Source organism: Microtus pennsylvanicus, chromosome 2 (assembly GCF_037038515.1).
Source record: "Microtus pennsylvanicus isolate mMicPen1 chromosome 2, mMicPen1.hap1, whole genome shotgun sequence".
Lineage (NCBI taxonomy): Eukaryota > Metazoa > Chordata > Mammalia > Rodentia > Cricetidae > Microtus > Microtus pennsylvanicus.
In genome coordinates this window covers 142626102-142647632 of record NC_134580.1, presented here as the reverse complement: position 1 = coordinate 142647632, position 21531 = coordinate 142626102, and the positions used below count along the sequence as shown (strand labels likewise).

At 51.4% G+C, this 21531-nt stretch overlaps 1 long non-coding RNA gene across 2 annotated transcripts; it reads right to left on the bottom strand.

Annotated features, from left to right (window-relative positions):
- Nucleotides 1–14288: 14288 nt before the first annotated feature.
- Nucleotides 14289–21437, bottom strand: LOC142845183 (uncharacterized). Of its 2 annotated transcripts, XR_012909812.1 has the most exons (4): nt 21259–21437; nt 19806–19897; nt 16357–16404; nt 14289–15356 (listed from the first exon to the last, which is right to left on the bottom strand). It is a non-coding gene; the product is annotated as an uncharacterized LOC142845183 (long non-coding RNA). The 2 variants fall into 2 exon arrangements; XR_012909813.1 differs by lacking the exon at nt 19806–19897.
- Nucleotides 21438–21531: the final 94 nt, after the last annotated feature.

Sequence of the window (21531 nt, the reverse complement as noted above, 5' to 3'; positions counted from 1 at the left end):
GTTTAAAAGAATACAATTTGTGTGTTGTTATTTCAGGACATAAGCTAACCAGGCTGGTGCGGGAGCCGGGTGGCGGGAAGCGGCCAGCTGCTCCTCACTATAGGCACACAACTTTAACCCCAGCACCCAGGAGGCAGAGGCAGGTGGACCTCTGTGAGTCCCAGGTCAGCCAGGGAAACATAGGGAGACACTGTCTCAGAGAGAAGTAATTAACTATAGGTTAATTAGCTGCCCAATCAGGGACTACATTTCCCAACTCTCTCTGCACCTGGGACCTATGTGACCATCTCTGGCCAACGAACTACAAGGGAAATAGCACTCTTGGTTCTCCCCAGGCCCTCCGTGGTACCTACCCCTTCATTGTGCCCCAACAGGATCTGGAATGGACATTGACTCCAGGTGACCTTAGGGTGACCTATGGAAAATGGCTGCATGCCCATCTCTCTTCCTCCCCAGGACTATCTAAATCTAAAGTTGTAATGCTACCACAGAGCCCTACTTTCAAGTTTGAAATTAAAAATACAACTTAGGAAATGTGCCTGTTTGCTGGGCAGTGATAGCACACGCCTTTAATCCCAGCACTAGGGAGGCAGAGGCAGGCAGAGCTCTGTGAGTTCCAGGACAACCATAGCTACATAGTGAGACCCTGTCTTGGGAGGAGGAAAAGAAAGAATAAAGAAAACGTTCCCCTAGAAAACCCAAAACCTTTCACTTCCATATTATACTTGTGGTCTGGGATATAAGGATGTGGGGACCACATATCTTCCTGCAACCAGGAAAAGCAGCCCAGAGAGGAAATGGGTTTGCCCATGGTCACACAGCAGTTCCCTGGCTAAGGCAAATGATTTCCAAGAGCCTCTGCGTTCTCGTCTTTAAGGTCAGGCACGTCAGAACTTGCCGGCTCGGACTCCAGGTGGACAATTACAGAAGAAATCATAATTAATAATTCCATGTGAGGCGACTCAGAGCTTCCGGGCCTGGGCGGCGCCAGATTTAGAGAGAAGTAATTTCAAGACTTCCACCTTCGTGGGACGTGAGGGGCAATTTAAACTAAGTGCCAATAAACGCACCTGAGACAGTCGTGACCTTTGGTACAGAGCACTCTGTTGTCTCCAAAAGCCACTCTGTCTTATGATGTGGAATCTGTCTGTGAGTTGAGGTTTTGAAAAAAAAAAAAAGACCTGAAGGGATTTATGGGAAACAACAGCTCAGGGTAACGAGCTGAGTGGGTCAAAGGGCATTAGAGGGAACCTCTGGGAAGGGGTGGAAAGCAGCCAAGGGTTCCTCTGCCAGACCTGTACATCCAGGCACAAGCCTGCTCTACCCCATAGAATCGGAAAGCCTCAGGCGCAGCCTTTTGCACAGTGCCTCAGTTTCCCCAGGTCCTCACTCATGTTTGATGTGGTAGCATGGTCACAGAGTAAAGTCACCCAACCTAAGCCCCAGCCAGTTCCTGCAGTGACCTTGGGGTGGTCTGGCTTGGCTTCTCAAAGGTTCCAGGAGCTCGTGGTGGGCAGTAAGTGAGCATGAGGCCTCACGTGACTGGGAGGTCACACTTTGACACGCCTCCCTCCACTCCCAGTTTGTCTCTCTCCTGTTTGAAGCTCTAGCCCTGGTGCCTGTTGTGTCTGTTCCCTTGCTCTGACCTTCATCCTAACCTGTGTGTCCCCGTTTCTTTTGCCCTCTCATCCCGCAGACTGCAGGACTCCTGTCTCTCTTCCTTGGTGGATGTGGTGATCAACTCTTCCCAGCATGCATTGCGGCTGGCTCGACTTTCACTGACTTCCCGATATTAGGAAAGCTTGACTGGAGCCCTTCTTTCTGAAGCCCTGGGGCAGGGCTTCATGGCCTCAGCACCTTTTAACCGCTCTCCTCTCTTCGCCTCTTGAGGACAGGCTTGACCCAAACATCCCTCGGGGAACCTCAGCATAAAGGAGTGAAGGCAGTAGGTAGAAATGTCACTTGGTCCCTCTGCCTGGACATGTCCTGGAGGCCAGGCCCTGGGGACACAGACTTCATAAGCAGAGTTCAGGGACAGCATCAGCCCTATGTCTTCTGTCTTTGACCTGGAATGTCACCCCTGCGCTGACGTGTCCACTCCAGGGGCATAAACAGAATTGCTGTCCGTGGAGACAGGAGCAAACATTAGAAGTTCCTGTGGGGAGCAGGTGGTAGGGGCTGACCAGCCAGCTCAGAACTGTCTAGAAGGCTTTCCAGTAAGGGCGACTTGTATGCTGGGCTCTTAAGAGAGAGCGAAGCAGTTTGCAGGCCTGTAGTGGCTGCCAAGCACCCCACCCAGTTCCCTACTCCTGTTCCTTACAGATGGGACACATCTGTGCCTGATCACAGCTGGGGCCACCGACTTCCCCTGAAGTTCCCGAACGCTGGATCAGCCCTGCATTGCTGACCCATCCTGAGTTCCATTCCCTGCTGGTCACACATGCAGTTTGCTTCCCTTCTGGACTTGGCCCCACTCTGTTCTGGGGGCCTCCTAGGGTCACCTGAGTTCCAGGATAACTCAGACCATCCCAGTGTCCTCCATGGAACATGCATTGTGTGCACTATGTGTGTGTGCAGCACTGTGTGCACTATGTGTGCACAGCACTGTGTGCACTATGTGTGCGTGCAGCGTTGTGTGCACTGTGTGTGAGTGCAGCATTGTGTGCACTATGTGTGCGTGCAGCATTGTGTGCACTGTGTGTGTGCAGCATTGTGTGCACTATGTGTGCGTGCAGCGTTGTGTGCACTATGTGTGCGTGCAGCATTGTGTGCACTATGTGTGCGTGCAGCATTGTGTGCACTATGTGTGTGTGCAGCACTGTGTGCACTATGTGTGCGTGCAGCACTGTGTGCACTATGTGTGCGTGCAGCGTTGTGTGCACTATGTGTGTGCACAGCACAGTGTACACTATGTGTGCGTGCAGCATTGTGTGCACTATGTTTGTGCACAGCACAGTGTACACTATGTGTGCGTGCAGCATTGTGTGCACTATGTTTGTGCACAGCACAGTGTACACTATGTGTGCGTGCAGCATTGTGTGCACTATGTTTGTGCACAGCACAGTGTACACTATGTGTGCGTGCAGCACTGTGTACACTATATGTGTGTGCAGCATTGTGTGCACTATGTGTGTGTGCAGCACTGTGTGCACTATGTGTGTGTGCAGCACTGTGTGCACTATGTGTGTGCGCAGCACTGTGTGCACTATGTGTGTGCGCAGCACTGTGTGCACTATGTGTGCGTGCAGCACTGTGTACACTATATGTGTGTGCAGCATTGTGTGCACTATGTGTGTGTGCAGCACTGTGTACACTATATGTGTGTGCAGCATTGTGTGCACTATGTGTGTGTGCAGCACTGTGTGCACTATGTGTGTGCGCAGCACTGTGTACACTATGTGTGTGCGCAGCACTGTGTGCACTATGTGTGCGTGCAGCACTGTGTACACTATATGTGTGTGCAGCATTGTGTGCACTATGTGTGTGTGCAGCACTGTGTGCACTATGTGTGTGTGCAGCACTGTGTACACTATGTGTGTGTGCAGCACTGTGTGCACTATGTGTGTGCACAGCATTGAGTTCACTATGTGTGTGCGCAGCACTGTGTACACTATGTGTGTGTGCAGCACTGTGTGCACTATGTGTGTGTGCAGCACTGTGTGCACTATGTGTGTGTGCAGCACTGTGTGCACTATGTGTGCACAGCACTGTGTGCACTATGTGTGTGTGCAGCATTGAGTTCACTATGTGTGCACAGCACTGTGTGCACTATGTGTGTGTGTGCAGCACTGTGTGCACTATGTGTGTGTGCAGCACTGTGTGCACTATGTGTGTGTGCAGCACTGTGTGCACTATGTGTGTGTGCAGCACTGTGTACACTATGTGTGTGTGCAGCACTGTGTGCACTATGTGTGTGTGCAGCACTGTGTGCACTATGTGTGTGTGCAGCATTGAGTTCACTATGTGTGCACAGCACTGTGTGCACAGCACTGTGTGCACTATGTGTGTGTGCAGCACTGTGTGCACTATGTGTGTGTGCAGCACTGTGTGCACTATGTGTGTGCGCAGCACTGTGTGCACTATGTGTGTGCGCAGCACTGTGTGCACTATGTGTGTGCGCAGCACTGTGTGCACTATGTGTGTGTGCAGCACTGTGTGCACTATGTGTGCACAGCACTGTGTGCACTATGTGTGTGTGCAGCATTGTGTGCACTATGTGTGTGTGCAGCATTGTGTTCACTATGTGTGAGTGCAGCATTGTGTTCACTATGTGTGTGTGCAGCACTGTGTGCACTATGTGTGTGTGCAGCACTGTGTGCACTATGTGTGTGTGCAGCATTGTGTGCACTATGTGTGTGTGCAGCATTGTGTGCACTATGTGTGTGTGCAGCACTGTGTGCACTATGTGTGTGTGCAGCACTGTGTGCACTATGTGTGTGTGCAGCACTGTGTGCACTATGTGTGTGTGCAGCATTGTGTGCACTGTGTGTGTGCAGCACTGTGTGCACTATGTGTGTGTGCAGCATTGAGTTCACTATGTGTGTGCACAGCATTGAGTTCACTATGTGTGTGAGCAGCACTGTGTGCACTATGTGTGCGCAGCACTGTGTGCACTATGTGTGCGCAGCATTGAGTTCACTATGTGTGTGAGCAGCACTGTGTCCACTATGGTGTGTGTGCGCAGCATTGGGGCCTCAGGGCCTTTGCATTTGCTGAACTGATCCCTGGGGTGTTCTTCCCTGAGCCTTCCCCTCCTTTGGGGTTCAGCTCAAATGTCACCTTAGAGAGGCTTTTCTGGCCACCCAGTACAGCAGTACCTATGTCCCAGTCCGCCTCCTGGGTCTGCGTGTTCCTCTGTGTCTCCTGTGAAGGTCAGCCTGTCTCTGTTGCCGGTCTGCCCCGTGATCTCATCCCCAGGAGGCTGGAGGCTGCTTCGTCGCTCCTCCCCCACTCCTGTGTGGGCACACAATAGCCACTCAGCAGATTTCCACTCCTTTGTTTTCCTTTTAAACATTCTTTCACCTAAAATTCATTTTATAAATGTTTTTGTATTTTTAAAAGTCTTTTATTTTTATTTTTCTGAGGCTACAGAGATGGCTCAGCAGTAAGAGTACACGCTGCCTTCTCAGAGGACCTGAACTCAGTTTCCAGGACTGACTGTAACTCCAGCTCCAGGGGAACCAACGCCCTCTTCTGGCCTCCAGGTGCACCTGCACTCGTGTGCACATGCTCTCACCCAGAGGGATACAAAAATCACACCATCACATTAATTTAAGGAATTCACAAATTCCTTCAGAACCTGCCAGATGGGCAGATGGTGTGTGCTGTCTGGAAGGCTCAGAAGCAAATGACCCACGTGGATCTTTCTTTGGAAAAGCTTCCTGTGGGCCAGAAACACAGCTCAGCAGGTCAAGGAGCACCTTGCCAACCTGAGGATCTGAATTCAATCCTAGGATCGACTGGAAGAAGAGAACTCCCAAAAGTTGTGGCCTGAGTAGATGCACACCCACATAAATAAATAAGAAAATGTAGGTTTTTAAAAATTATACGAGAAAGGCCTCATGATCACCCCATGGGGCAGGGAACACGGCTCAGTAAACAGTGTTGGCAATGCAGAGCTGAGTCCCCAGGCCACACTCAAGTTCCCATTTGTCCTGACGCTCTCTCCCACCCCACTGCTTCTGTCACAGTTTGCTGTGCACTGCCTAAGTCAGCAATCAGCAGACTCCAGCCCTAAGCCCCAGCAGCAGCCACCTATCATAAATAAAGTTTTATTGTCATAACATAAACCGTCTGGGGACAGTGCTGCTGTTCTCTGAGCCACGCAGAGTCCCTTCCTCAGGGGAAAAGCTTTGTGATCTCTGCACAAAGTCAGAAGAAACCAATGTTTTGTTTTGTTTTGTTTTGTTTTTTTGGTTTTTCTAGACAGGGTTTCTTTGTAGCTTTGTAGCCTGTCCTGAAACTTTCTCTGTAGACCAGGCTGGCCTCGAACTCACAGAGATCCAGCTGCCTCTGCCTCCTGAGTGCTGGGATTAAAGGTGTGCACCACCACTGCCCAGCTAAAGGATTTTTTTAAATATTCAAATAAGGAGAAAAACTATTTTTTTCAAATGCTTGGCCAACCACGTATGAGCGATCCTTTGTAGGCTAAACGCACAGAAACCTAGCAGTATATTGACAGCAAGACTTGTGTCCAGATATTTAATTTTGTGAAAATCTACTCACTAGAGTCTGGTCAAATGGCCGTTCAGGTCTAGACATCCTCCCGGATGGTGACGGGGCCAACACCTCCATGCAGAGGCGTGCGTAGCAGTAGCTGGTACACCGTGAGTATGCACAATTATTTCTGTCATAGCTGTTCTTGCTCGGACAGGGTTAGCTCGGTGTGGTGTCTGGACTATTTCACAGACATATGGTCCTGAGTGTCCGCTGCCTTCTTTGGCGCCTTAGTCCCCTGTACTGGAGCACACACGTAGGGTAGTGTTTCCAAGCCCTGCGGTATGGCTCAGCTGGGTGTCTGACAGGCAGGCACCAGGCCCTGGGGTGGGGTACAGTAACTGTCACATCCTTTATGCTGACTTCCCTTCTGACTGTGTCCCCGCTGCCTTCCCCAAGGCCCCCCAGCCCCCTGCTGAGTAGCCAGACCGTGTACTGGAACAGTTTATTTAACTGTCCTCTTAAGTAGCTCTCCACCATCAAAGGGCTGTTTACAAACCTCACAATTAGCCTTCTTGGAACAACAAAGAACTAGAAGCCTAATTGGGTGTGTTTCTCCCGGCTCCCGCCGCAGCAGCCCAGGGAAAGTTCTGCAGCAGCTCAGAGAGACACTGGGTAGGGGGGAGGGTAAGTGAGGGTAGGGGTGTTCGCCTGAGGGAGGGCAGTATGGCTGGATGGAAGGTCGAAAGGAGGGATGGGCCAATGGGCAGCTGGAGGTGTGGATCGGTGCGTGGGGGGATGTATGGAAGGATTGACGGGTGGGTGGGTGTGTTTAGAGATGGAGGGGTGGGTGTGATGGATGACTACAGAGATGGTAGGTCGGCGAGTAGACGGCGGGTGGACGGAAGGATGGGTAGAGGCTGAAAGGAAAAATGGTGGGTGAGCAGAAATATGGCGTTTGAACTGACAGGCAGGTGGATGTCAGGCAGGCAAGTTAGACAGGATGGCACATGTCCTGACTCCTTTTCTGTCACTGTGCTAAACAGCAGGACCAAAAGCAACTTATGGGAGCAACTGAGGGAAGTCGGGGCAGGAACTCGAGGCAGACACCACAGAGGAATGCAGCTTGCTGGCTCACTCACAGACTCACCAGCCATCTTGTCTCACACAGACCACTTGCCCAGCAATGGTGGGTGCCGCCCACAGTGGGCTGCGCTCTCCCATATCAGTTAAAGATCAGGTCAATCCCTCAGGAGCACACCCACAGGCCACTCTGCGCTGGGCCATCCCTCAAGTGAGGCTTCCTTCTCAGGAAGTCTAACCAGGACAGCAGGTAAAAGCTGCAGAAAGGATGGATGGGTGGACAGACAGAAGGACAGTGGTGGTGAGGAGGGGTAGAGGTTAGTGCATGGCCAGGACTGGGGGAGGGGACAGGAGTAAAGCTCCAGACCCTGCTTGTGTTGGCTCCCTTCTCTGTGGTGCTGACTTGCCGTACAGCAGGAAGACCTCTGGTCCACAGGACCACAAGAGTGTAGCATGTGACTTTAGTCTGTGGGCTGGAACAAGGCCTATGGCTCTCCATTCTTCATCTCCTTGGTACAAAATATGTCAACCACTCTCTTCCTGAGCTAGGAGCTGCCCCCCCCTCGCCCCCGCATTAGGCTCCACCAGGGGCGCCTGCTCCACAGAATATTCCCCCACTTGGCAGGGCCTTACTTGGGGAGGCTTTTCCTGGAGATGGGGGCAGGTCCCTGCCCAGGAACCTAAGAGCCAACTGAGGTACTGGGAGAGCTGCGACAGAGCACATGACCCACCCACACCACTGCTCACTCCCTGCTCCCAGCCTTGGAAGCCCCACCCTGTTCTCAGGCGCTGCGTTCGGATCCTCCTTCTGGCTGCTGGCCAGGCATTATCTCAGCACAGACGCCTGCCCTGGCCCTGGTATATTGTTACCTCCCTCATTGCCCTTGTCCCCCTTCTGGCTGCAGTTGGCTCTCAGTTGGGCCCAACAGTGTTCCTCTGGAAGCCAAGGGAAGCACAGCTTCTGGGGCTGGCGAAACTCCCTGGGGGCAGAGGGCTGGGCTTCTCTGGTTGGGGGAGGCTGATTGGCTAGCAGCAGAGGATGCCAGCCCTGACGTGAGCCACAGGGCAGGGCAGCCAGAGGTGAGAGGTTGAGTTAGCGAAGTCAGGTGAGCCTGGGGTGGAGGGGACGCGGTGCCTTCCCACCTGTACACGGGAAGCCTGGGAGAATGGGCATGGCTGCCTCCCACAGCAGTGCTCAGGCCGGGGCCTCAGTGCCAGGTACTGCCGGGCACCACCTGCCCCCACGGCTGACGGCTCAAACTTAGAGGAAGCCTGGAAGCGTGTCTAGGTTCTGAGTCACGGGGCTGGGCCCAGAACCCCAGCCAAGAAGTTTCTTAAGGAAGAAACTTCCGGAGGCCTGCAGCTTCTGGGAGACCAGAGAAAGCTGGAGCAAGTGACATTTGCAGAGTCCTAGGAAGAGGAGGAGGTGGCAGAGGGTGGTGCAGGGAGCGAGAACAGCAAGTGCAAGGGCCCTGAGGTTGAGGTCTGTGAGCCTCTCCTGTGGGGGGGGAGAGGGATAGAACCCTGGGAGGAGGGGCCTTCCACAGGGGTGGGAGGAGCTTTAGTTATCACTATGGAAGTGATGGGGACCTGGGAAGGTTCTAGGCAGAAGAGGGGCGGGGATTTCCTGGGTCTCTATAGGATTCCTCACTGGACTCTGGGGCGTAGATGTGGAGCATGGGAGATGGACAGATGTCAGAAGAACAGGGAGGAGGTGAGCCATGCAGGATGGGCCCAGGGATAGAGAGTAGAGGTGGATGCTGGGAGTTACTCTGAAAGCCAGTCCATGTTCACTCCCGGTCCATCTGAACAAGCCCTGGGATACAGCTCAGAGACGACGGAGGCCAAGCGCTCCAGAGTTGTCCAGAAAATGGAATGAGAATAGAGGCAGGTTCATTATTCATGACACAGCCGGGGTGGCTGGCTGCTTCCTGTGTGAGGGTTCAGTCTGTGAGGCACAAGCCTCAGGAGAGACAGGTGTGAGGCTGCGTGCCTGGAATCCCAGAGCTTGCAAGGCTGAGGCAGGATGATACAGCCTGGAAGCCAAGGCCAGCTGAGCCGTGTGGAGACGCTTTGTTTGGAAACCAAAACCAAAGTAAAAAAAACTCCAGTTGTTTAGGGAGCAGCATAGGTACAGCCCACATTTTCCAAATGGAGAAAGTGAGGCCTCCTAGGGAGGTTAAGACACAGGCTCAAGAAGAGGATCTTCTCCTTGGGTCCTTGGCTGGATTCACAGGCTGCTGCCTGGTTAGGAGGGAGGGCTCCCCGGGACATGAGGCTGTCTGTCACAGAGCGCTAACCGAGTTTCTCAGACCTCACTTCAAAGTCGCCTGGAAAGCCAATCATGCTTTTCCTTAAGGAAATTGTTTTGTTTGGTTGTTTTTAAGGCTTAATTTACTGAGGTGAACACCGCATTGCTCTGTGTAACCATGTTTCCATGAGCCAGGGGCGGGCGGGGGGGGGGGGGTGTGTGTCTTTGTGCAAACACCATGTCCAACTAGTTACAAAACGTTTTTATCCATTCCCCCCACCCAAAAGGACTCATACCAAGCAGCTGCTTCCTCCCCCAGCTCTAGACAACTAGCCACTTCTGGTCTCTCTGTGGATGGAAACCTCCGGGGATCAAAGTCACTTAAGCTGGTATGGCCTATGCCTACCATCCCAGCCCTTGGGAGGAGAGGCAGAGGGATGGGAGTTCAAGGCCAGCCTTGGCCACGTGCTGGGGACACAGGAGACCTTGGAAGGAAGAAAGAAAAGAGAGGAAGGGAGGGAGGAAGGGAGAGAGGGAGGGAGGGAGAGAAAAGGGGAGGGAGAAGGGGTGGAGAGAAAATGTAAATGAATACCCGAGACCCTCTGGGTCCTGCTTCTCCTTTACATAATTCTTTGGTGGCTGCACCCTTTGGTAATATTTATCAATAAACAGTTTTAAAGGAAACCATGTTGTCATTCCTAGAAAAAGAGAACTCATTCATCTCTATAATTAGAAAATACCCTTCAAGTCAGGTGGTGGCTTTAATCCCAGCACTCAGGAGGCAGAGGTAGGTGGATCTCTGAGTTTGAGGCCAGCCTGGTCTACAGAGTGAGTTCCAAGACAGACAGGGCTACATAGAGAAACCCTGTCTGGAAGAATAAAAAACAAAACAAAAACAAACAAACAAACAAAAAAACCCCAAAAAACAGAAATAACAGCGAGAAAGAAAATATTCTTCAAAACAAACAAACAAGGACCATGAAGTCAGACATAGTGTGCACAACTATAGTTCCAGCATCATTCCGCTAGAATACTCAGGAAGTAGAGGCAGGAGGATACCCGTAAGTATGAAGTAGGATGGGGTGCAGATAGAGAGGTGGCTAGTGAGTAAGTGCTTGCTGTGTAAGAAGAAGACCTGGGTTCGAGTCCCCAGCACCCAAATAAAAGCTCACATATGTAAGATGGGAGGTAGAGGCAGGAGAAATCTGGAAGCTGGTCTGGCGTACACAGCAGTGATCACTAAGACCCTGCCTCAAACAAGATGGACAAGTGAAGTGACAGACACCCAAAGTTATCCTCTGACCGCCACATGCCATGGCACCCATGTTCCTGCTCTCTCTCTCTCTCTCTCTTCTCTCTCTCTCTCTCTCTCTCTCTCTCTCTCTCTCTCTCTCTCTCTCACACACACACACACACACACACACACGAGAGAGAGAGAGAGAGAGAGAGAGAGAGAGAGAGAGAGAGAGAGAGAGAGAGGCTCCCCAAAACCACCTGAGAATGATGTGCTGCAGAGTGTGAGGCCAGCTGCGGTGCCACAGACTGGGACACTCAAATGTCATCAAATGATTGTGTTTGGAGAAAATTCAAAGCAGCAGTGGTCGTAAAGAAATTCCCAGCTGGGTGGTGGTGGCACACGCCTTTAATCCCAGCACTCAGGAGGCTGAGGCAGGTGGATCTCTGTGAGTTCAAGGCCAGCCTGGTCTATAGAGCTAGTTCCAGGACAATCAAGACTACACCGAAAAACCCTGTCACGAAAAACCAAAACCAAAACAAAACAAAAACACAAGAAACTCCCATGGTCATGTGACTTCAGATTCTTCGTGGAATGGTTGAACACAACGGTTAATAAATAAAGCAGACTCTGGTGCATCTGTGTGGAGGGCCCAGAGCATCGGACAAAAACCAAACTACCGTGTCATTACGTCGAAGGTCGCTGCTTTCAGAGGCTCAGTCGACTTGAAAAATTACCCCAGAAAAGCCAATTGGGAATAGAAGCAATTCCCTTTGGAAATGTCACAGACAACAGCATCATTGCTTTGTAACATTTCAGAAATCTCAGATATTGGTTCTTTGGGTTTTGTTTGTTTTTCCAGATGGGGCTTCTCTGTGTAGCCCTAGCTGTCCTGGAACTTGTTCTGTAGACCAGGCTGGGCTTGAACTCAGAGATCCACCTTTCTCTGCCTCCCTAGTGCTAGAATTAAAAGTGTGTGCCACCACCACCTAGCTAGGATATTGGTTCTTAAGTGATCTTCCTGGGGAAAAAAAATTATCGGAGTCTCTAAGATGGCATTGCCTTTTCTAGAAGGAAAATGGAACATGAAGTCAGATGCTGAGCGTGTTATAGCACAAAGCATAGTTTGAAATTGTCGCTCCAGGTGAGCCTGGCGGTGCATGCTTTTAATTCTAGCACTCGGGAGGCAGAGGCAGACACATCTCTGAGTCTGAGGTCAGCCTGGTCTACAGAGTGAGTTCCAGGACAGCCAGGGCTATGCAGAGAAACCCTGTCTCAAATAAAAAACAAAGAATTGTCAACCCTAAATGCCAGGACATATTATGTAATCAATGGGACTGTAAAGACGTCGCATGATATTCAGAAGTGACAAGTGGATGACAGGAAATAAACATTCAGACGTAACTCACGAAAAAGACTTCCTTGGAAGTGAGAAATTAAGTACATGGAATCATTTAAAGAAAATAGGAAGCCGCATTTTAATTCTCGTGTATTTCTCATTGCCTGTCTGTACTGTAGTCATCGCTGGGTGTGGATATTAGGAGTTCTCTAACATGCAAGAAAATAGTCTTTGTTGCATTATAATAATTTACATTTTAAAGTGGCTGAAGCATGTCACTATCGATGTGCAATTATGAAAACCTGCCAGATGGGTTACAGATTTGCAACTGGAGCCGCTGGCCAGCGAGGTCAGTGGCGTTGAGGACAGTGTCTCTTGTCACATGCACACACGGCCCCCACTCCTGCATTCTTCTGTTCTCAGTGATAGTAGGGAATTTCTTTAAATTCTCCTCTCAGTACGAATGGGTTCGTTAATCTCTTCTGTGTTTCGAGTGTGGGTTACTGCTGGTTAAAACCATGCACAGGTGTTTGTCTCCACACAACTAGTTTGGCTAACGAAGCAGAACAGAGGAAAGAGCGCACCGGTTTTACCCTCCTCTGCTTCAAACAGAAAACATCAGTGTGATAATTAGAAGCTGATTTTGTTTCCCCTCAAACAACTTGAATGCTGCCTCCTCTGAACTCAAGGGACATAAAAACTATAAACACAAAAATGAATTTAGATATAGAAAACACTAATTTAAAAAAGATACAAATGAGGAAGGGTATTTCTGTGTTCAAGCAGACCTGGGCGGCTGCTGAATGCTGTGAGCCTGGGGCCTCAGAGAGGAGTCACAAACCCTTGTGAGGTTTCCAGCACTCAGAGTGACTGAGGAGGGTATTGCCTCGTGTTCAAGGCCAGCCTGAACTACACGCTGAGATTAGCCAAGCAGTGGTGGCACACACCTTTAATCCCAGTACTCCAGACACAGAGGCAGGCAGATCTCAGTGAGTCCGGGGTCAGCCTGGTCTACAAAGACAGCTTCAGAACAGCCAGGACTGTTACACAGAGAAGCCCTGTCTTGAAAAACCAAAAATTATTATTGAGATAGAGAGAGAGAGACAGAGACACACACACACACACACACACACACACAGAGAGAGAGAGAGAGAGAGAGAGAGAGAGAGAGAGATTGATTCTAAATTCAACGGTACTAGGAAGTCCTTGATGCTGAGAGTGGAAGCCTGGAGGAGAAACCTTGGCCTGTGTGGGTTGGGCCTACTGTAACCTGGTTGATGGCGCTCACACAGATCTGCTCAGTGGTCTTTGCCATCTTGCGTCATCTGTCTTTCTCTGGCACCTGTGTGGCAGATTGCTGCGGCCAAGTCCACACGTGTCCAGCCAGGAAGATGCTGAAGGAGATCAGAAGTTGCAGAGGGGTATGATGATTGTGCCAGGAAATGTCCAAACAAAGGGAGAGCCATCTGGACTGGGTTTGGAAGGATGAAGAGGAATTCACTGCTGAACAAGTTCTGCAAAAGTGGCAGACGGTATCTTGTGTGCTGTGTTCATCCCAGGGCCGAGCACCCAGCCTGGTCCAAGGTGGGTGCTGAGTTGCCAACTTCTGACAGGACTCAGGTGGCCACACGGTGACTTGTTCCGGCTCCTTCAGGCTCCTTCCCCAACTGTTACCACTTAATGGTTTACTTATTGTCATTTTACTTTTCTTACTCAAATGTATGTATTTTCAAAGGAAACATTTGGTGTCACCATGAGAATTGAAAAAAGAAACACACACACCCAGAAGCACATGCTACCACCAAAGCTGACTAAGAAAAAGGTAGAAAACAGGAGTGTCGTCGTCAAAACAACCTGGTAAGAGAAAAATGGGAAGCTGCGGGCTGAGGGAATACTTGTAAGTCATGTTTTAGGTTTTTTTTTAATTTTATGTGTGAGTGGTTTTGCCTTGTGGATGTCTGTGCACCCCATAAATGCTTGGTGCCTGCAGAGGCCAAAGGGGGCATCAGATCCCCTGGAATTGGAGTTAAGGTGCTTGTGAGCCACCAGGGAAGGTCCTCTGCAAGAGCAGCCAGTGCTCTTAACCACTGAGCCATCTCTCCAGCCCTCAACGTCACATTTTGACAAAGGGTTGACCTTTGTCCCAAAGAGATAGTAAACATTAATTCAATAATAGATAGACAATCTAGTTTTCTTTACATTGTATTTGTTTATTATGGGGGGGGAGTGAGAGGGGCGTGTGTGTGCCGTGGCAAGAATCTGGAGTCAGAGGTCAACTTCGTGGAGTGGGTTCTCTCTTTCCATCAGGTGAATCCGGAGGATTTAACTCAGGTTGCCAGGCTGGGCAGCAATTTCCTTTACCTACTGAACCATTTAACCCGCCCAGGAATCTGATTTTTTGTTGGGGCTGGAAAAGTGAGCGTGCTAAAAGATGTTTATCAGTTGTTAGGGGAAATCAACTGATACTCTACAATGTCTCATACACGTGATACACAAAAAATCAAAATGACCCGATGCTACATTGTTGCTAAAGTTGCAAAACAACAGGCACTGGCGCCTGGCTTCAGAGAGGCACAAACACTGTGGAAAACTGGCCCCTGACCCAAGGTAACGAAAACTATGTTCACACAGGCCTTTGTTCACGTGTTTCTTCACACGTGTTTCTTTTTCTTCTTCTTCTTCTTTTTTTTTTTTACTTCATAAGGAACCACACAGAGATCACACGTGTTTCATAACTGCTAAAACCTGGAAACAGTCTGAGTCTTCCCCAAGCTGGGGCCCCACTCCTCCACGTAGCTGCACAGCAATGAGAAAGAACATACAGATATGCAGAACTCTGCTTGCATCTCAAGAGCATTGTACCGGGAAAGGGGCAGCAGCCTCAGAGGAACACCTGCTCTCATGGGTGTGACGTCATGGGCAGTGCTGGGACCCTGCCAGCTGGGGCATTGGCAGATACAGGCCATCTTCTGGACAGGCTGAGGACATCTCAGTCTAGAAGGGTTTCTAGGGCAACTTTTGGCTGTGCGCTTGCTCACTGTAGACCTGAAGGGAAAACTGCATCTACAAAGACAGCCAACGTGAGAGGCCCAGGATGGTGTGTCTTGGTCACATGATCATGCTTGGATCAAGAGCTGGTGAGCTTTGGTTCCTCAGAGCTATAGCAAGGACGGAAGGTTCCAGAAAGCGGTGTGCCACTGCTGGGATGGATGGTGGGCATTGCTGGGGACCTCACTCCGGCCACTGTGCCCTCTGACCTCAGGCCTCACTCTCCCTTTTATCCTCAGTGCCTCCTGGAAAGCAGACAGGGATGAGCTTTGAATCCCAACATCCCAGCATTCAGGCCCAACTGCCGGGGTGGGAGATTTCCGGATCCCAGGAATGTTCTGGAACTTCTGAGGACAGAAGTAGGATGTCAGGCAGAGCCCTGGCAGTCCTTGGCCTGGGAGCACGCTTAGAAGATGACAATTGGGTCCCTTCAACCGAATTCCACTCTATGGGTGCCTGTGCCAAGGAAAACAAGCCCAGCAACGGCACGGAAGGCAAGGGTGCCCAATGGGGTGTAAGGTGACATTGTTTACACAGGTGTGCGACGGGCCCCCTCACACCCTGCTTGCTTTTCTTCTTCTTTCTCCCCTCTCCAAATTCTTTCCCCCAAGGGTGCTGACGGATGTGCCAAGGGAGCCAGGGGCTGGTTGTGGTCTCTGCCTGGGGTGAGCCAAAGGCAGGTTGTGTGGTGCCTGTACCCAGCCGTGGCCAGGGCCTCTTCCCTCTGTCCACCCATAAGCTGGGGACATGGAAAGCCTGGACTGGGATCTCAGAGCAGCTGACTGAGACTCACAAGCCCGGTCCATGCTTCATCCCCAAGAGGAGAACAGAGGGCCCAGCGACATTCAAGGTGACTTACAGCTGACCTCGGAGGCAGCAAACAAACAAGAAAGCCACAATTTCCTGAGCACCTAGTATGTGCTGGCCAAGTTCAGGGCCCCACAGTGATCAAACAGATCCGGACCACTCGTGTGTGAGCCGAAAAGACCATAAGGAGACTAAGGAGGGAAGCACCCCAAAGTGTGTGAGGGGCACGGTCAGGCTCTCTAGACTGAGGCAGAGACGTGATGACATCACCCGGGAGCTGGGAAGGGATGTCTTTCCATTGCAAAGGCCCAGCAATGGGAAGTGTTTGGGAAGCACCGGGAGGAGAGGGGCACTTTTCGCCCAGGTAAAACTATAAGACAGATGTGAGCATCTTCCTGCTGCTGATAGAACTGAAGCCCAGAGAAAGAACAGACTTACCCAGGGTTACACAGTCAAGTTCTAGTGCCTTCCATCAGTTGGCAGCCCCTGTGTGTGAGAGCAAAGGTCAGAACAGACTCCTAGATCCCCCCCAGGACCTGTCACAGGCCTGGCCTGGGGTGAGGGGTACCTGGTTAGGCTCCCCATGATCAGGAACAAACTCAGCTGCTGAGTCACGGGGAACGACAGGCTCCAGCCGCAGTGGTCTCTGCCTCAGTTTACCTAGCTGTAAAAATGGGTTTAATAACATGTCTGCCTCCAGAACCTACTTCAGAGGGGCGCTGGGGAGGTTAATTGCTGCCTGCAGCCCCGGAGCCAGGATGAAAGGGGCAGGAAATGGGTGCTTCCCTCACTTTGGGTAATTACCCAGGCCAGAGGGGGTGTCAGGGTCTGGTTCAATCCCAGGCCAGTTCCTCTCCTAGAGAGGAGGGGCCTTACACACGAAAACCTTCCAGGTTGGGCCTCCCAGCAGTCCTGAGACCCCAGAACAAGACAAAAGCCCTACAGGACCAGGTTTGAATCCCAGCACTATGCTTAGCCAAGAGATTCAAAGCACTCTCTTCCTCAGCTGGGGCCTCCAATCCTCTGTAGGCCCTGCTGTGCCATGTGACCAACCGCACTGCCTCTCCCTGCTCTCTCTGGGTAAAGCTATATTGAGAGGCAGGCACGTAGCCATCTCATGGGTGCCTTTGACTCATGGCTGAGGAGGCACAAAGGACTTCTTGTAGAAATAAATAAATGCTTTCAAACATCCTCAGGGGGCTGAAGTGATAGCTTAGTTGGTCAAGCACTTTCCACACATACCTGAGGATCTGAGTTCAAACCCCAGCATCCACTTAAAGTCAGTTACAGTGGTTCATGTGGTTCGTGCCTGTAACCCCAGTGTTGGAGAAGTGAAGAAGGTGGGTCCCTGGAACTGGCTCACCAGGCAACCTTGTAAGCCCCAGGCCAGTGAAATGGTGCCTCAAACACTAAAGTGGGGCCAAGCGATGGTGGTGCACACCTTAAGTCCCAACACTTGGAAGCAGAGGTGGAGGCAGGCAGATCTCTGTAAGTTCAAGGCCAGCTTGCTCTACAGAGCAAGTTCCAGAACAGCCAGGACTACACGGAGAAATAAAAAAAGCAAAACAAAAACAAGACAAAAAGCAAGGTAGAGAGTGACCTAGGAAGACGCCTTTGATCTCCACAGGAATGCTCACATGTGCATGTACCCACACATATCTGCATAGCCCACACGTGAACATTACATACCCTCCTACACACGCACACACACACGCACACACACGCACGTGTGCACACACACACACACGCACACACACGGAGCCAAAGAGACTGCTCAGTGGGTAAAGGATTCTGCCACCACGTATGACTGGCCCACGTTTGATCCCCGAGTCCTTCGTGGTGTAAGGAGAGAAACCACCTGAGCTAAGCTGCCCTCTGACCCCCAAAGCACCACGACAGGCCCACCCTCCACACACACACTCACACATCCTAATTAAATAAGCACATGAATTTTAATGTAAAGAAGAACACAAAACGTCCTCAAAGACACTGACCGAGCCTCCTGCTGTCCTGAGGCCTCAGAGTCAGGCTGCGTGTTTCCTACCCTGTGGCTCCTGGTGTCCTTGCTTACAGGGTCTCCCCACCGTGCTCACACAAGTGGGCAGGAGGCCTGGGCCCCTTCGCTCTAGTGTTTCACCTCTTCCTGAGTTGGAGCCAGACACCAAGCCAGGGGCTCTACCTCCTTCTGTCCTTCCAGAAATCCTTGTCATGCCCATCTCACAGCTGGTCACCCCAAAGCTCAGTGACGAATCAAACTCTAAACACCATGAGCTGGGGGCGCTGCCATGAAGCCGTGACTCCCTGACTCAAAGCCCCTGAGCACCCAGCCTTGGAGACTGAGCTGTGTGAACGTTGCTGCCACAGGCCAGGCCAAGGCCTCTGAGGAGACTTTGGCTGTGTAGGGGGCAGCTGTGGGCCCCAGGTCAGTGGGAAAAAAAATGGGACCTTTGTCAAGTGACATACGCAGCCTAGGCCGGGCACTTGAGGTTTCTTCCAGCAAGCACAGCTCATAGGCTCAGACTTTGGGTCCCTGCCGCCTTTGTCCCTGCTGTATGGCCCAGAGGTGCCTCTAGCAGGCCAGTCTTGCTGCCTGGATCCTCTCATCAAGGTCTATGCTGGCTCCCACCCTCAGTCTAGGCCCCCAGGACCCCCTTATCATTCACCATCCACAGAACCAGCCAATCGCAAATGTGATCTTAAATGTCTAACCCCTGCCCAGGTGTGAAGGTACACACCTGGGGTTCCAGTTCTGGGTCCTGAGTGAGAGGTCAACCGAGGCTACATAGTGAGACCGTGTCTTACACACACACACACACACACACACACACACACACACACACTTTCAAAATCAATTGTTTCAGGGCTTCCTTAACCCACTGCTCACTCTAGAACTCAGCCGTATGCTTTTGGAACACAGTGGTGTTCAATGAGTGTGCACAGATCAAATGAAGACACGTGAACATTAAGGTAGCTAATTTCCTGGGGTCTATTGTCCTGAGAGATGGTACCCCAGGGAGCATCTCTTAGGATTCTGGAGGGGTTAGACGTCACAACAATAATATTTACCCCCACTTCCTGTGCTCTGCCTCATTCACAATCATCACGCCCAGTTCCTGCTGTGACCTAGGATGCTGGTCTTGTGACCAACCCCCTTTCCCACTTAAGAACATTATAGCTCAGCCTTAGCGTTACAGATGACTCCAGGCCACCAGCAATTAGGCATCGGGTCATGACTGAACACGTGGCCACCAGGATCCCACGAATGGCCCCTTGAGTTCTGGCAGGCTCACGTTCCTCTGTAGGTCAGTAGCCTGCTCCGTGAGCCCGCCGGGCGGGGGAACCCCCATATTTTAAGAATAACACTGGCTACGCTGTGTCTGTGAGGAGGGCAGGCTTGGCGGCCGGCTTGTCCCGAGATGGGACGCCAGGCAGCGGGGAGTTTCTCTCCCTGAACTTACTGTACGTGAGTCAGCACCAGCCCCAATTGTGAAATCTGGGAATCTTGTGGGCCAGGCCAGCTGGGGGATGGCCGTCTGGGAAAGGGAGGCCGGGAAGGGGTTAAGCCTTCCCCCTTCCCCCCCAGCCAGCAGGCACACGGGGTACCAGCAGCCCGGGCTGGCTGCCGCCTGTGGCTGGCTCTGACATCACAGTTGCGTCAGCAGCCGGCCCAGCCCCCACTTCCTCCTCTGTGGGCAGATCCCCAGCACCCCCCAGCCACTGTCCTCCCATGGGAAGCCTGCTGAGTCCCTGCTGGGATGGAGGGAGGAAAGGAAGGAGGAACGATGACTGTGCATACAGAAGGCACTTAACAAATAACAGTAGGAATGGGCTCTAGCCAAAGAGCAGTGCTACAGTTGCAGAGACAGATAAGAAATCATCCCACTCACTTTAGGAGAAAAGGCTGAAGGTCCCAGAGGAGAAGGACTTGCCTGTGGTCACCCTGCTTGAACAGCTAGTTTCTCCCAATCTTTCACAGCATCTGGTTAGGGACACAAGTCTCCATTGAAGTCAACATCCCCAGGCACCTAATTTTCTTTCACATCTCATTAATTTGTTAAGTAGGATTAAAAGCAGAGGCATTTGTCTGCAGAGAGGGACAGCAGGATCCCCATGGCTCTGTGAGTGGATCAGATGTGGCTTGGTGGCTCTGACTTAAGTAAATTCTGCACTTAAAAGCTTAAAGAAAACAAAAGTCATGCATGACCAGTGGGCTCTGCTCTGGGCCCCTTGATAAATGTTAGATAATTTCCTATATTCTGCATGCTGCCACTACCCCACCTCACAGATGAAGAAAACAAGATACCGGTAAACCCAGGACAGTGGGCCACACGGCAGGTCGGCCACACCGTAATGGGCACATGCTGGTGTGCTCGGCACACCAAGTGCAGTTTCCCCATTTCCCCAAGGGGTAGGCACTTCCACAGATGAGAAATCAAGCCCAGGGAGGTTGAGTAAATTGTCTGGATGGCATGACAGACGTGCTCAGCGTTGAGAAGCCCAGCCTGTGCTCAGGTAGGGAAAGCATCAGGGCCCTGGGCTGCTTTCCCTGGCACTGGCTCAGTGCTGTCTCAAGCTGGCCTGGCACAACTGGGAGAAGAGCCACGGACGAGTCTCTCCAAGCCAGCAGAACTGAAAGAATGGAGAAACCAGGGCCCAGGAAGGACTGGTGCTTGAAATCAAATAGCAGATGTGACCTATTTCCCCTTTAATCCTGTAGAACGTGTGTGTGTGGTGTATGTGTGTATGTGTGTGTTCTTCTGTGGGGATTTTGCCTGCATGCTTGTTTGTATACCATGTGCATGCTGTGCCTATGGAGGCCAGAAGAGGTATCAGATCCCCTGGAACTGGACTTACAGATGACTGTGAGCTGCCCTGTTAGCTCTGGGGACTGAACCCCCCCCCCCCCCCCCGGTACCTTGGAAGCACAGAATCCTTTTCTCTAGCCCTTAACTCTTTAGAATGTAATCAACTGTTTGGGTTGGGGAGATGGCTTAGTCGGTGAACCTGAGTTCAATAACCAGAACCCACGTAAGAAGTTAGACATAACGGCACAGAGTATGCATGGCGGTGCACGTGGCGGTGCGTGTGGCCGTGCGTGTATATATAACCCCAGTGTTGAGGAAGATCTCTGAGCATTGCTGGCCAACGTGGTGAGTTCCAGGCCAGGGAGAGACTCTGTCTCTAAAACAGAAAGTTGGTGACGTCTGAGGAACACAGCTGCGGCTGACCTTTGGCATCCATATGCTCGTGCACATACATAGCCATGCTTAACCGTAAACCTGCACACTCATGCTCACACACAAAGTAAGTAGAACGTAGCATATGGTGCACACGTCTTACTTCCCATTCTCTGGCCTCCTCTGCAGAAGTGCCGGCTCTGAGCAGCGTCTGGTTCCTCACACGCAGGAAGTGCTCAGCAAGTGTTTCCTCATGAGTGGACTCTTCCGCTCAGAATAGCTCGGCCAGGACTTGGCTAGTCTCGAGCTTTCTGTGGCCATTCTTCCAGAACCTGACAGAGGAGCACCATGCCCAGACTGACCCAGCTCATCAGAGGCAGGTGTCATCTGGGATTTAGGAGCCATGTGACCATGGGATGCATGCAGGAGGGTGTGT